The sequence below is a fragment of the Leptonotus elevatus genome, chromosome 19 (genome assembly GCF_054856555.1).
Source record: "Leptonotus elevatus isolate MCC_2025b chromosome 19, RoL_Lele_1.0, whole genome shotgun sequence".
Taxonomy (NCBI): Eukaryota; Metazoa; Chordata; class Actinopteri; order Syngnathiformes; family Syngnathidae; genus Leptonotus; species Leptonotus elevatus.
Window position 1 is genome coordinate 4,867,497 of NC_141257.1, and position 14,893 is coordinate 4,882,389.

The 14,893-nt window shown below is 38.9% G+C and overlaps 1 long non-coding RNA gene across 1 annotated transcript in view; it reads right to left on the reverse strand.

The window, feature by feature from the left end:
• LOC147157610 (uncharacterized) overlaps positions 1-12,195 on the reverse strand; it is a 68,764-nt gene extending 56,569 nt beyond the window's left edge. Inside the window, exons 1-4 of the long non-coding RNA XR_015091100.1 lie at positions 12,143-12,195; positions 7,781-7,884; positions 5,890-6,048; positions 3,448-3,507 (exon numbers count right to left, since the gene is read on the reverse strand). This is a non-coding gene — a long non-coding RNA (uncharacterized LOC147157610). The remainder of the gene's footprint in view (positions 1-3,447; positions 3,508-5,889; positions 6,049-7,780; positions 7,885-12,142) is intronic.
• Positions 12,196-14,893: the final 2,698 nt, after the last annotated feature.

Consider the following 14,893-nt stretch of genomic DNA (forward strand, 5'->3'; position numbering starts at 1 on the left):
TGGGAGTTCATTAAAGTAGGCCCAAAAATGGCTGCTTCAAACCAAATTGGCCGACTTCCTCTACAGTTTCGGGTATGGGACTTTTTCCATTCACTGATTTTTGAAGGTTTTCCCATTTTCCAGAGGACGTCTATGTTTATGGAGTCATATTCGAAAGTCCAGAAATAGATATTGTTCCACCAGATGCCGCACATCTAATTATCTGATTGCGGGACGCTATATCGTATTGCGCCATTGATTCTGCATGAAAGTTACAGTACATACTGTACGTTAAACGCCTGTTGATCTTGCAGCTGGGGAAGCTAATCGTATTTGACCCAACAACTCGCATTGTGCAGATTGAATGTTCCGCCACCCGTTGTAACAGAGAAAATAACCAAAGGTGGAGCCGGTTTTACTGGCATCATTATTAAACCTGCAATCTGACGCATTGTTTCATGTAATGACACCTAATTACGTAACGAGGTCAGCTTGTTGCAGTTTCCCGTGCTACGAACGCTTTGGTTTCATGCGCGCGTGCGATACAAAAGGTAATTACTAGCTAGAGAGACTCTCGTTAGAAATGTTGCGTATCAGAGCGGTGCAGAGAGAGCAGGAACCAAATCTAATTACCGCCCTCTTCTCACCCGCCCCTCTGCCACATCAATACTCTATTATAGTGACTTGTCTCCGGGGCGCAGGTCAGCTCGGAATCCTACTTGCGCCGCGTGGAGATTTACACATGAAACGAGACATGAAGCCATTAAAAGATATGTTCTGGAAAAATGTAAGTGTATAAAAGCTGAGGATACAATGCACCCTATTTGCATTTTCTAGTATTTGTATCCAAATAAAAGCATGGTGCCGCAAAGTACTTGTCATTTATCATGAATACGATGCGTTACATAATACTGTATTCCAAATTTTGTTTGCCAAAGGTGCTTTAGGATGGTGGTTCTCAACTTTTGCCAATTTTTGACTTGCTTTTTCCTGCAACCCACTTTTTTGAAAACTGAAAACAATAAATAACAAAAATAATAGGGGTGTCAAAGTTAGTGCATTGATTTTGAGTTAATGTAACGTTCTTTTCACGCCACACATTTTTTTCATGCGCGATAAATGACCACCCAAAATTTTGCAGTAATAAATTTAATAATAATGCATATATTTGTGGAGACTGGGGTCAAGTTGTATTTTACAATTTTAAAAAAAGTCTCCATGTCAAAGATTAGATAGCTTTTAATATGAAAAGAAGAATGAATGCACTGAGCTGTCACCAATGTCTCACAAATGCAATTATGCCATCTAGTGGCAGAAAAATTACCTCAACACAAATCAATATCTCACTAGTTTTTTACAGTAACTAAGTTTTATGAATTATTATAAAAAATACTGTATCAATGACTAAAAGATGCAGCCATATTTTTATTAGTTTAACATTTTTATTAGTTTAACATTTTTTCCCCACTTTTATGCTAACAAGAGTATGAACACTTTTACATTACTTTAACATTTTATTGTAATTAGAACAGACATGAAATGTGTGATTAATCGTTAGTTAACTATTAATTACGCTATTAATTACGATTTAAAAACTTAAAAAATCGCCCAACACCCCTAATAAAATAATATTAATAAAATATTAAAAATAATAATCCTACTTCTAATAATAAAATATAAATATAAATTAATAGTAATTAATAAAAACAGTGGGTGTGCAATTTCGTGCCGATCCAATTTAGGATTGTTCAGCCTTGGTGAAGGTCTCTGCTCTACTGATTTCCATTCCAGTGATTTTTGCAATCGTTCAAAAGAAAGCAAGCGATAACTCCGAGAGGACTCTCGCTGCCAAGCGCAAAGAGAAACTTCAATCTTTGCCAAGCACTTTTGTCGCCTGATGGAGAAGTTGCAAGTGAGAAGTCGAGGGCGAAGACTGTGGGAGGCATCAAAAGTCGGGCTGGCGTCTCGGCTGCGCTCCCACTCACGACTTGAGTGGAGCGACGGCGGGTGGGCGTTTTCCCGGGGAGGGCGGCAGACTCAGCGAGGCAGGTAAAGAAGAAAAAAAGTGAATGGGTGCGAGTTATAATTCAGCGCCGGGGACGGCAGGCGAAAGAGGGAAGGGCTCGGTGTGGGATGGATTTATTACATCCACTTCCATCAGTGTGTGTAATGATGCTGAAAGGCGGCGTCCTGCCGCTATTGGCCGCGATGGGGGTGGGAGTTAAATTAAACAGCCCGTCAGACATTGTTCGCCATCAATAGCCACTTTTACACTACCTGTAAAAGACTGGATTTTTTTCCACCTTCTTTCGGTGTTGCAGTTTTGTATGAAAGGCACTGACCTCGGGGGGTAGTTGTCAAAATGGCAATAACGTGATTTTGCGTTCTCTCATAATGTTACTAATAGGAACATTTTATGGAAAATTAACTTTTTGTTTGTTTTCGTTTTGTTGAATGTCTGCCCACCCCAACCCAGTAAATCTTTCGTTATCTACACAAAGTATAATTGAATTTCTTATGTGAGATGCGATATACAGTCCGCATTCTTTTCTCTAACCAAAAAAAAAAAAGGTAATGCATGCAGGGCTCATTGTTGCTGAACTCGATTATTTACTGTTGTTTTCAGAACCTTATTCACTGATAAGACCTCAGGGCTGGCTAGAAAATGGGCCCCGTGTGAATTATGCAAGCCGCCAGCCATTGAGATCAATAGAGGCGCTGTAAGTCCAGCCTGCTCTACATATTGAATCGCTTGCCCGTGTTGTTGGTGCCTTAATTCTTTGTGCAGCAGCAGCCATATATTAGATATGTGCATCTTAAACACCTCTCAGGTGAGCTCTCTCCACTTCAAGCCGGCGCTTCGCGCTTCGAGGATACGCTTTGCAGTAGAAACTATCTGTGACTTACTTGCAAGCTGTTCTCATTTTTTAAATATTTTTCATCATAAGAAATAATTATTTAGCATTTATTCTTTTTTTTCCCTTTTTTTCTGGAGAGCTCAGTTCATTCACTCTTTTTTATTATTTTTATTATTATTAATTTTTTATTTTTTTGTATGTGGGTGTGTATGTGCATGCGCGTGTGTGCGAGTGTGTATTCATTAGTTCACCTAAAACCTATTAAAAAATCCCATACCGTTCACCTAAACCGAACACTTCAGAATCCAGCCAGTCGTGAGCATTTATTCTTATAGTGTTTATCAATTGTATAAATTATGTTTGAGGCAACATTTAAGCATTGCATTAATGCATCACAAATATAAAGAGAAGTTAGCTGATGTTATAAGACAAAAAAAAAAAAAAAAAAGTTAAAATTGTTCATTAGAACATCTGAAGTTCTAAAAAGATGAATAAAAGAGTACATTTGTGTAATCTGACTAAACAGCATTGAAAATTTACAACATATGTAATCGGCCTATCCGATGACACAATATTACTTTATACTGAAACATATCTTGAATTGTCTTACCTGGTGTTGTTAGCCAATCAGCCTCTTGTGTGCACTCAAATTGCTCCTCACTTCATCCCACTGCGAAAAAAAAAAAGAAGTCCATTCCTAAATATTAGTGACGATATCGATTTGATTTAAACTAGAGTTGTCAAAATTAGTGCCGTTTATTAATACATTTCCTTTAACGGCACTAATATTTTTTTTCTTCCGATTAACGACCGCCTCTTACTTGGAAAGCCTGTACTGGGGGAATTCCAGTCGCAACGCAGCAGACATGTCCACGTCAAAATTGAGCAGTAATACATTTAATAATAATATTTTTGTGGAGGATGGGGTCAAGTTGTATAGCTTACAATTTAAAAAATGTGCAGAATTTCACAAGTTACTTCATGTTAAAGATTAGATAGCTCTTAATATAAAAAGAAAAATGCACTTAGCCGTCACCAATGTCTTACAAATGCAATTATGCCATCTAGTGGCAGAAAAATTACCTCAACACAAATCTGTTTTTTTTTTTTTTTATAGTACAGTACATCTTAATTTGAACTGAATTTTATGCATTTTTTATCGAAGTTGCTGTATCAGTGACTAAAAGATGCAGCCCTATTTCTATTTGTTTAAGTTGACTCAGCTGAGAGGTGTGGCAGCGCGATCATAACGAAGACAACTGCTGTCGGAAATGGATGGATGGAAATTCAAGACGATAGTTTAAGTGCCTGCCGTCATCCCTCGTGATGCTTATAACCACTAGAAGGATTGTTTGCACGGTGACAGGGGATTACTATGAGGCACGGATGCATCCACCATACTTTTGTTTCTTTGGCATTTTGTCTTTCATGCGATATCTAAAAGAATTGCATTACACAATTATTGACTGAGAAATGTATAATCTCTCAAAGTGAAAATCACTACTTCATACTACAGGTTGTTACTTATTTATGGTCATGAGTTTAAGTCCTCTCCATTTTAAACAAAGTCTAATTCCGTCCATGCAAAGGATGAAAGCACCGGAGCCCGTTATGCTTCAAACTTTGTCTCGTTTCTTTCATATAGCCTTTTAAAATGTGCTCATGTGGGCTCCGCTTTTATTTTATTTTATTTCCTCCGCGGCCTCGGGGGCAGGTCACCGCTGACGAGGTCGAGTGCGGTGACGCGGAAGACCTCGAAAAATTCGAGAGAGGATCTTTTTGCCGACGAGATGAACTGGCTGCTGGTTTGCTTAAAAGGCGGCTTTTTCTTTTTGATGGCGCGTCACCGAATCGCGTGCGCACGTATGGAGACTGAACACGTGCCAACGGTTCTCGAGGCAGAAGAAAAAGTCTGGAATGAAAATTATTACTGATCTCCATGCTTATATCAAAACCGTTTTGTTTTTTTCATTAAATCTCTTCTTAACATGCATTGAACAATACATTGGTGCTTTCATTTGAGAATCATCTTTTGCCACTGAAATAGAAAAAAAACTAAATTATTGTGCTTTATAAAAACATACATTCACAACATAATTAAAGAGAATGTAAGGAATTAAATAGTTTGTGCTGACGGATTTCATGAATTCATAACGTGTGGCACTTTCTGGTGTGCATGCCTTGACCACCAGGGGGGGCAGTATAATCACAACAGTTCAGGAAGGCACAGTTACAGTTTTCCGCTGAGGATAAAGAATATATCCCTGTGGATATCGTTATAATGTCTGTGTAGGACACTACAAAGGGTTACAACACTGTGTCATCAACACTAGTTCCGTTACACTGTTTTTCATTGTATGTTAGCATTAAGCTAGCAGACGGTAAAAAAACACAACATCTTCGTTTTACGTTTAGTTTGGGTGGCGAGCTTGTGTACCGAGATGACTATACATTTCTATGTACATGTGGCCAGCGATGAAAATGAGTTCGACAGTCCACGTCTGAGCTATTTTTAGCCAAATATGTTGTTGCATTGCTTTATTTTCCTACGTACATGCAAGCTTGGAGGGAGCAAATTCTGCCACTAATTGCTTTTCCTTGGCAGAAGTCTGCTCTGTCTGAGTGCTTTTGTTTCCTATTAGGGCCACATGAGTCCAGGTGGGAGAGTGTAAAGGATGACGGGGGGAGGAAAATGGGGGGGGGGGGTCTTGCAATGTTTGGCGTGAGTTGTGAAGATTGTGAGACGACACACACACACACACACACAGATGAGCAAGCAAACAAGAAGAGAAGGCACTTCTTGTTTTAAATGAGACCATTGTGGATTCCATTCTAATTTCCTTTTTTTTCTCGCCTCCTTCCATTTTATCCCGGCTTGTGCCGAGTGAAGCCTAATGATGTCCCCGGTGGCCAGCCGGTCACGTGCGCGACGACGCCCAGCAGCTGGCCGCTGTGGCCAGCTGAGCCTGACTGACTTGAAGGGCACGCGCGGGGCAGATTGTGGGGAGGAAGCGACAACATGTCTCTTCATCCACAGTGCGACTCCTTTTACCTTTTGTGCTGCTTTCTACCGCTGCTGCTGCCGCCAACTCCGGGCCTCGGGAGGCATTAGGCTTGCTTCATTATCTGCTCGGCTGCAGGTTTGTAGGAGGAAGCGACGGTGCTTTCAGCGGGCCGCCACGCCCCGTCAGTGAATGTCGTAAGTCGGCATCTGCAACAAAAAGACGGCAAATTGGAACTCCCCCTGACAACTGCTGCCAACAATGGCGTTGCATACAATCCTGCTCTATTATTTGAACTCAAAGGGCCCCCGGTTTCTTGCCCAGCAAAAGTCTAACGAGTGCAGTTAACTGAGCGGAGAGGCGGCGTTTTCTTTCTTTCGTTATTTTGCGAGACGAGCTTAGATAGAAAACGGCTTTTTGCGCCATTGTGTGAGGGAAGACAGCCGGCTCCCGGCCAATCGAAGCGGCTCTTAGCTCATCCAACAACCACCCACGGTTGTGCCACGTGGTCAGGGGGTGTTATTGAAAATATTTGTAAGAATAATGTTTTAATAATGTTTTTGTAACTCTACTTTATCATTTTATTATTATTATTATTATTGTTGTTGTTATTAAAATTATTATTATTAATAATATTTTGTTGTTGGTTATTCTTACTACCATTATCATCATATCTTATCTCATTATTTTCATCTATTTAAAAAAAATATGGTATGTTATTTTCTTTATGCTTATTATTGTTGTGATTTGCTTCGTTATGATTACTGTTTTGTTATCTCTCGTTTCTAACTCAATATTGTTTTTTGTTTTTTATTGTGCTTTTTTGGGAGGGGAGGGGGGGACTTTTAATTGGGACTCAGCCAGCAATGAGTCAGAGAATATTAATTTAATTTGTTAGGGATTGTCCCACACTGTCGTCATATTTATGAACGCGTGTCACATGACCAAATCCAGACAACAGTTACCTGGTGTAATTTCTCAGTCAACAGGAGACACAAAATGGCTGCCCGTGAGATGGATGATAACGGCTGGATGTTGCCGCTTAATCATATTCCACAAATGCAATATTCATCCGAATGTCGTGTTTAGACTAGTGAGGCGCCGCGCATATAATAACATTATTGTAAAGATTTATTTTTTATTTGTTTTGCTTTAGAAATAAAAACATGGAAGTCAACCAGCATCATGGAACTGATTGCCTTGTTGAAAACAAGCAAATGCTGACCAACGGATAAGATTGACACATTCCAGGGCATTTACTGTAATGTATCTCAATCCCGAATGTTGAAGCAATTTCATAAATATGCAGCTGAGGGGCTTATCTCCAATCAAAACCCTTAACCCTTTTTACGGGGATTAAAAGGTAGGGAGCAATTAATCCTTAATCTCTTCTGATAGGCTGCTTTTGCCTTCGGGTATGTGACTAACGTGCTTAAGGTACTTACTCGGAAACCAAACCAAACCATTTGGATACGCGCTGATCTGAGACCAGCACTTATTAGCACATGAGGCTTGCTGAGCTGTTTATTGTTTGACTGAACATTACTCGAAGATATTAAATGATTATGCAGAGTTCCATAGAATGTCATCATTTAAAATGTTTGTATATCTAAATTAATGACCCATCCTCTGCAAATGAAAGTAAATAGGCTTCAATGTTGTAACTTTCGTTTTTCTTTGTTTCCGCTCTTGTTATATATTACATATATATATTCAATGAGCATTTTCCAACACAAAAAAAGTTTTTCATTGATAAAGAAAGTCATTCTTCACCTTGAAAAAAAAGTGTAACCTTTAACCAGCATTGAACTTGTTCCATTTAGATAATTTGAATAAGAATTGGATATGTCAGAAAAATTCCAGGACTGACAATTTGAAATCCAAACGACAAGTTCTTTCCATCTAATGAATCCCCCTTGCAGTCAAATACACCTTTCTAACCTTTTTCCGCCATGCCGTCATGCACCCCTGGACGAACTCCTCTGGGACCCTCCGCAGCTCCGTCGTCGCGGGCAACCTGATGCCAACTTGATGACCGCCTTGAGCTTGGAAAAGAAAGAGAGAGGGGGGGAAAAAAAAACAAAGTCACACAAAGCCAAGTCAGTTGAGAAAGGAGCTGGTGATGTTCTCCTCAGCCAGGAACTGTCAGGTGCTCAAAGCATTGTGATCAAACGGAGTTGTCGTACCACAACTTTCACCTCTTCTCGCGCACTCAACCAAGCACGTCTGGCTTTGTAGACGTGCTGATTGATTGTTTTTGTCAAGATTGAAGGGGGGAAACTCATAATTGGCCGTTTGTGCTTGAAATAGAACATTTCTGAAGCATCTTATAGGCTATGTAACTATGAATATGTAACACTGTCATTCAAAAGTGAGCAGTATCGTTTGTAGATCTAATTGGATTGTGAATGTTATAAGCTCCTGAAACAAACATGACGTGTGCAACCTAATGAGTGGCGTGTGTGTGCGTAGAAATAAAAAGTTAAACTAGTGGCCCAGTTGCTGAGAATAACTCAAAAGAGCACAAGCGCTCTCACAGGAGTCGCTTTTCTTCTAAAAAAAAATATTGCCAAGTCGTCAAGGTTGCGGGTCCCGTGGTAACGTTGTGATGTGCCTTTAAATGCTAATGAGTTCATTATCGGTGTTGGCATGCAAACGACGTCAAATGAACACGATGAGATTATTATGTGCGCTGCAGCCACAGCCTGCATGCTTGCTTGGTCGTGTAGGACATGTGTTTGTATAAAGGAAAAAAGTAATGCCATAGGAAATATTAGAAAGGAATCTGTCATGTGCCATCATATTACCAGGCAAGGCTTTACGTAACATAACACTTAACTAAGAGTGTGCTGCTATAGTGCTCGAGTAAAAAAAAAAAACATTTAAAAAAAAAATATATATATATATAAAATAAAAAAAATAAAATAAATTAAAAAATTAAAATTAAAAATTAAAAAAATAATAATAATTAAAAAAAATAATAATAATAATAAAACAAAAATAATAATAATAATAATAAAAAAATAAAAAATAAAATATAAAAAATAAAAATAATACAAATACAAATACAAAAAAAATAAAAATAAAACTACTCAACTTAACTGGAACAGAAATCATAAGCTTTTTCTTTGTAGAAAGAACGACAAGAAGAAAATGTATCACAATTCCTGTAAACTACATGACATTTACTGCCCACGAGCTTACTTGAGTTCCATTCAAAGGTGTTACATTTTGTACAAAAAGCATCTAAATATCAAAAAAGCTCCATGACAACTTGATGACGCAGTGACGGGGACTTCGATGATTTTCTGTGGCCGGTTTTGTGGATTTGAATACTTTTGAAAGAGTGCGGAGCGAAAATGTATATCGATATGTTAGCTAGCTAGCAGGTGATCAGCTAGCTGCCTTATGTTTATGATGACGAGGTCCACGGCTTTTTGAGTGTATCATAACATTTTATTTTACATTTGAGGGTGATTTCCTACGCGAGTATTTGTTTGATGTGACGAGACAATCTACATTGCTCAGCATTATTTGCTGATACGGTTCCTTTACTTCCCCGTAAAAAATGCAATTTACAAGAATAACCTGTAAAAAGACAAATTTCCAAAACATATCCCCAAAAAATTATCTCTGACTTTTCCTCAAACATTTGCATATTTATTTTCATAAATTACGACTTTAAAGTTAAATATTGACTTTATACGTGTAATATTCCACTTTAATTTTTTTAAATTATGACTTTTATTTTATAAGATTAGGACCCGATTTTGTTTTTGAAATGGATACCTGTACATCTAATAATAATAATAATAATAATCATAATACTCTTCTTACTCGAAAATATACAATTTTATACTTGTAATATCCCATCCTAAATTGTGAAAATATATATTTTTTAATCCCCTCAAATATGAATAGGCCCATATCAACAAATAAATAAATAAATAAAAATAATATTGCGATTTTAATCTTGTAGTTTTTCCTTCTTGCTCTTTTTATTGTCGCCCTAACATTCCTTTACAAATATCCCTTCTCATTTCTCTTTAATGAGTGTTTTATTGTTTTGAAAGTATATAGCTGCCTTATACTTGTATGGCAATAAGCAATGTTAAAATGTTATTTTAAACATTACCTGCAGAGTTACTAAAAAAAATTATATATAAAAAAAAAAAAAAGATTTATGATGTTGAAATTGCATTCTGGAATTCATTATTGAAACTATCATTTGAAATATAACTCTGTTCTGTTTTACTGGTTGACCTCAGATTCGCCGGTGGAGATTTGCAGAACATCAAAACACGCAAACTCAACCATGTCACAACTCTTTTTAGCTCTCATCTGGAACGAGAACACGCCCTGGGCCGTGCTGGGAGAATGGAAAAGTGGAGAAGGGCAGCGTGAAAGAAAATAAAAGGGGAAAAGCCAAAAGGGAGAACACGGAGTGATAAAAGGCCAAGCCAGGAGACAAAAGCAGAGAAGGTGGGGGATGGGGTGCAGAATTCGCCTGGATGGTCAATCACGTGAAAAGAGTCACGGTCCATCGTCACGTCTCCTCCGTCAAGTCCACCTCGACCTCCCAGGCTTGTATTTAACATGAAAATTGATTTAAACACAAGTGCCCCCGCAGGGGGACCCGGGGACAGGTGCCCACAGTCAGCCGGGAGAGAGGCTAACGAGAGGTGAGGGACCCAAGCGAAGCTAACGAGGAAAGCGCAAGACAGGAGAAGCAGGAAAGAGATGGAGTGAGACTGCTGAAAGAAAGTTGAAATATTTGTCTTTTTCGCCAGAAACTAATTGAGGCTCCGCGTGGGCGTCGAGCTGCAGTCTGGGGGTCTCGCAGTGGTCAGGCACATGCAGAAACAAAATCCAAAAACACCAAATGTTTCAAAGTCAACTTTAAATCTCGACTGGAAGAAACCAAACTCGGTAACCTTGGCAACAGTTCAAAATGAAGGGAAGGGGGCAGGTTTAATGCGCTGGTGAAGTTTCTCAAACACGACACTAGGAATGGGCGAGTACCAATACCAGGTATCAGTGTCGGGCCAAATCCGGCCTTATTTTTAGATACAGGTAGCCGGTACTCGTGGATGCTGCTGATATGGTGCTGGTCTGAAGGGAGAAAAAAAGTGGTATCGAACATGCCTAGACAAAATCGTTGCAGTACATTTGATGTAGATTTGCTTAAGGCTCAACGGTTAAACCTAAAAAAAAGACATTTTAAAATAGTTCCCGGGTATCTTAATAATAAAATATCTGACATGCTTTGGTCAAATAACACAAAGGATAAAGAATTACAGAAGACTCAATATCCATTTGTCACTCTGGGTAAAATCACTCAGTTTTTAGCTTTTGTTACCATGACAACCAGGGTCAGGGCCAAAACCAAATACGATAATTAGCGTGTTTGTATCTAATTTAATCACAGGAAAAAAAAAGAACGGCTGAGGAACCTAAGCAATTCACAAAGCCAACAGGGCAGATGCGGGATGGTAAAAAAATATATAAATGGATGAATTTTACAAAATAAATTAATCAAAATTCGAAGCACTCTAAAGGAGAAAGTGCCATCCATCTCAACAACTAGAAGGCCCTCGCTTGAGTATCTGAGGCTGTGGGCTGGCTGGGTTAAAAGTTTGGTTCAATAACTTGGAGCCAGGTCCATAAGTGCTTTAATTAATCTGTCAAATTCATTCTAAAGCCCAATGGGATGATGCTAAATTGAGGTGATATGATGCATTTGATTCAGTGACTTTTTTCTTGACAGTCTACTCACCTTGATTGAAAATTGGTGCTGGTAAATGGTGAAAAGTGACTTTGTGCCACAAACACCGCACAGTAATTCACCATTTTAGTTTTCGACATTGACTATCAAATATATCAACTTGAACGCTCAATAAGCACAGAATATTTTTTTGTCAATCTTTAAAATGGCTGCCCCAGGTGTGCTCACAGGTGCGTGAGTATCACGTCACAATAATACAAAAGCAAAACCTTTTTCTATCATTATTTTCATTTTTTTCCTAAAAGCGCTAAAATGCATATATTAACATGACGTGATTATCAACAATACATTAGTGATTGCGCGTCTGCAAGCTCTTACCACTAATTACAACATGTCCCAGAATGCACTGCGCACTATTGCAGCTGGAGGTAAACCACAAGCCGTCCCCGTTTCTCGTTTAAAATTGGAAATTGAAAACTGGAAAACGAACCCTTATCTAATACTCTATTATGTGTTTATTTTACACAAGTTGGGAAACAAAATACGACCTTAATTTGTTTCTCTTGAGCTCGTTTTACCTTCACTCGAAAGACACTCTTCTTCTACTGTTCACTATTTTGGTCGCTGCTGCTTTAGCGGAGTAGAAGAAGAAAATGTAACAGTAGAAGAAGAGTGTTTTTCGAGTGAAGGTAAAACGAGCTCAAGAGAAACAAATTAAGGTCCCATTTTCCCCAACTTGTGTAAAATAAACACATAATAGAGGGTCAGATAAAGGCTCGTTTTACGTTTTCAATTTACAATTTTAAACGAGAAACGGGGACGGCTCGTGGTTTACCTCCAGCTGCATTAGTGCGCAGTGCATTCTGGGACATGTAGTAATTAGTGGTAAGAGCTTGCAGATGCGCAATCACTAATGTATTGTTGATAATCACGTCATGTTAATATATGCATTTTAGCGCTTTTAAAAAAGATTAGTTTTTTTTCAAATTCATAGTTATCACATGATTATCAAAATTTTATTTTGCAATAATTCAATAAAGAGTTAATGAACGTTTTGAAACCTCAACAGTGTTTTTTTGTGTGTTTTTTACCACGTCAGTCATGTTTATAAAGCAAGCCAGATCAAAAAGCGGAAAATGCTATACTAGCTGTCACTGTTAAAGTAGCAAAAGCATATTATCATGCATTGGCTATGCCTCTGATACTACTTCAGAATATGCACAAGGCCAAAAAAACACTTTTTTTTTTATAGGCAGTATAAAAAGTGTGACATGACATGATGCTACAAAATCAAAGGCGGAAAATTGCAGGTTGACTTCAGTTCTCCCATGATGTTATTTATACAGAAAAATAACACGTGTAAAAAAGAAATAAAGAAATTAAAGGCAGTTAAAATGCAGGTTTTTTTTTTAATGCCATGTAGACTACAGGTGCGGCCCTGGCTCTGTTACAGCAGTGATGCTGTCTTTACTTTCAGTGTGGGAGGGTTAGTTACGTTGATTTTATTTTTTATATGATCTAAATTGCGGTATTTTTGCACAATGCACAAAATGAAGCAGACATTTGAGGGAGAATATGAGGCGTCATCACATTTGCGTGTGTGTGTGCTAGCAATGAGACGGAAAATGCCACACCTGTCGTGTTCCCCAAATAACATTTATCAAACAGTGAGCGAGATCCGCCGTGCGTACGCCGTGTTCTTCGCCAGATGAAAGCTCGTAAGAAATAGACCTTTTACAAATCCCGTTGATATTTAGAAAGCGTCTCATCGGGCCGGAGCGCACTCCCAACATGTGCTTGTGTTGAATTCTCCCAATCCCTGAGCGACGAGCTGCGATCGATAAGCCTCGCTGAAGCCAACCTTTGCTTTAAAGCAGGATTAGACTACAAGAATGAAGAATAAGGGCATGGTTGCTGATAAGAGCCGTTCTCGTGCTTTTTTTTTGTCTGCCGAGGTATTGGGTACTCATGGAGGCTGCTAATACTTATGTAATAAAAAAAAAATAATAATCCTGACGTTTTAAGACCTCAACAGTAGTAACAGTACCAAAAATATGAATCTGTTAGTGAGCACATCTCCTTTGCCGAAATAAGACATCCAGCTGCCAAAACGCAGATATCGAAGACGATTCTGGGTTCACAAATCTGCCCTAATCTTAGTGAGCACCTCTCCTTTGCCGAGATAATCCAGCCACTTTACAGGTGTCGCAAATCAATACACCAATTGGAATGCATGGTTATTGCACAGGTGTGCAAACACTAAAAATGCTTCTTTTTATTTTCTTTTAATGGGAGCAAAAAGTCAAGTGTTACATTATTATTATTTTTGTAAGAGCACCCCAAACCCGCCAATTCCTTTATGGTGTGTTTACAACATGTATTGTAGTCATTCCTACAGTTTCCCCTGGAGGATCAAGGCCACTCGGATGGTGGTAGTCAGCGGAGCGCACGTCGTCACGGCAACCGCCTCTCCATTCGTCGCCAGTGTTGTCACAAGCGGTAGGGATGCGATGTTCCTCTGATGGTGTGAATCTATCAGGAGCGGAAGATGCCATCCAGCTGTCCACCAGATCCGCACACAAACTCATCTTTTAACACATCCACCTCCACGAGCCGGGCCTGCTGCCCGAAGACGTCTCCTCTCCCATTTGCTGCCATGTGAACCACTACATTATGAGAGGACGGAATGGAGCGGACAGGCGGAAGGGCCGTGCACTTTTATTGATCGTTCAAACAAGCAACATTTACTTTATTTTCCTCCCTCGTGCCGGACACTTGATCGATTCCGAAAGGAGACGGCTTGAATCGCTTAGCCTTCATTACATTAGAGAAGAAGCAAGGATCATTATTTCACGCATAATGGCCCAGACGTGGGGGGAAATAATGTGCTGCCTGCTGACATTTCATCTTCAGGGATGGTTTATATCCCGTGAGTCACAATAAGTACAGCACAAGGCCCAAATGTGGAACAACCTTTTGAGTGTTAAAATTGTTTTTGTTAAATGTCCCTCAAAACAAATTGCCATTAGTTTAAACCATCTCATATGTCAGCTCCTTAAGCGTGAAAGGATAACTTCCAGTCCTTTTTTTTTTTTGAGCCACACTATAAAACCAGAAATTGTCCAATTTTCAGTTATTGTAGTAACCATAGATGGTCTAGTTCAAATTTATTGTTATAATTTTAAAACCAAATAATGCTATTTTTCTCAAAGCCATAGAACCCAGAAATGTTCCAATTTAAACGCTGCCAGAAATTGTCCAATTAAACAAGCAAAAATAGTCCAAATGTTTTTTGTTGTTGTGATAAACAGAACCGACCCACACATTTT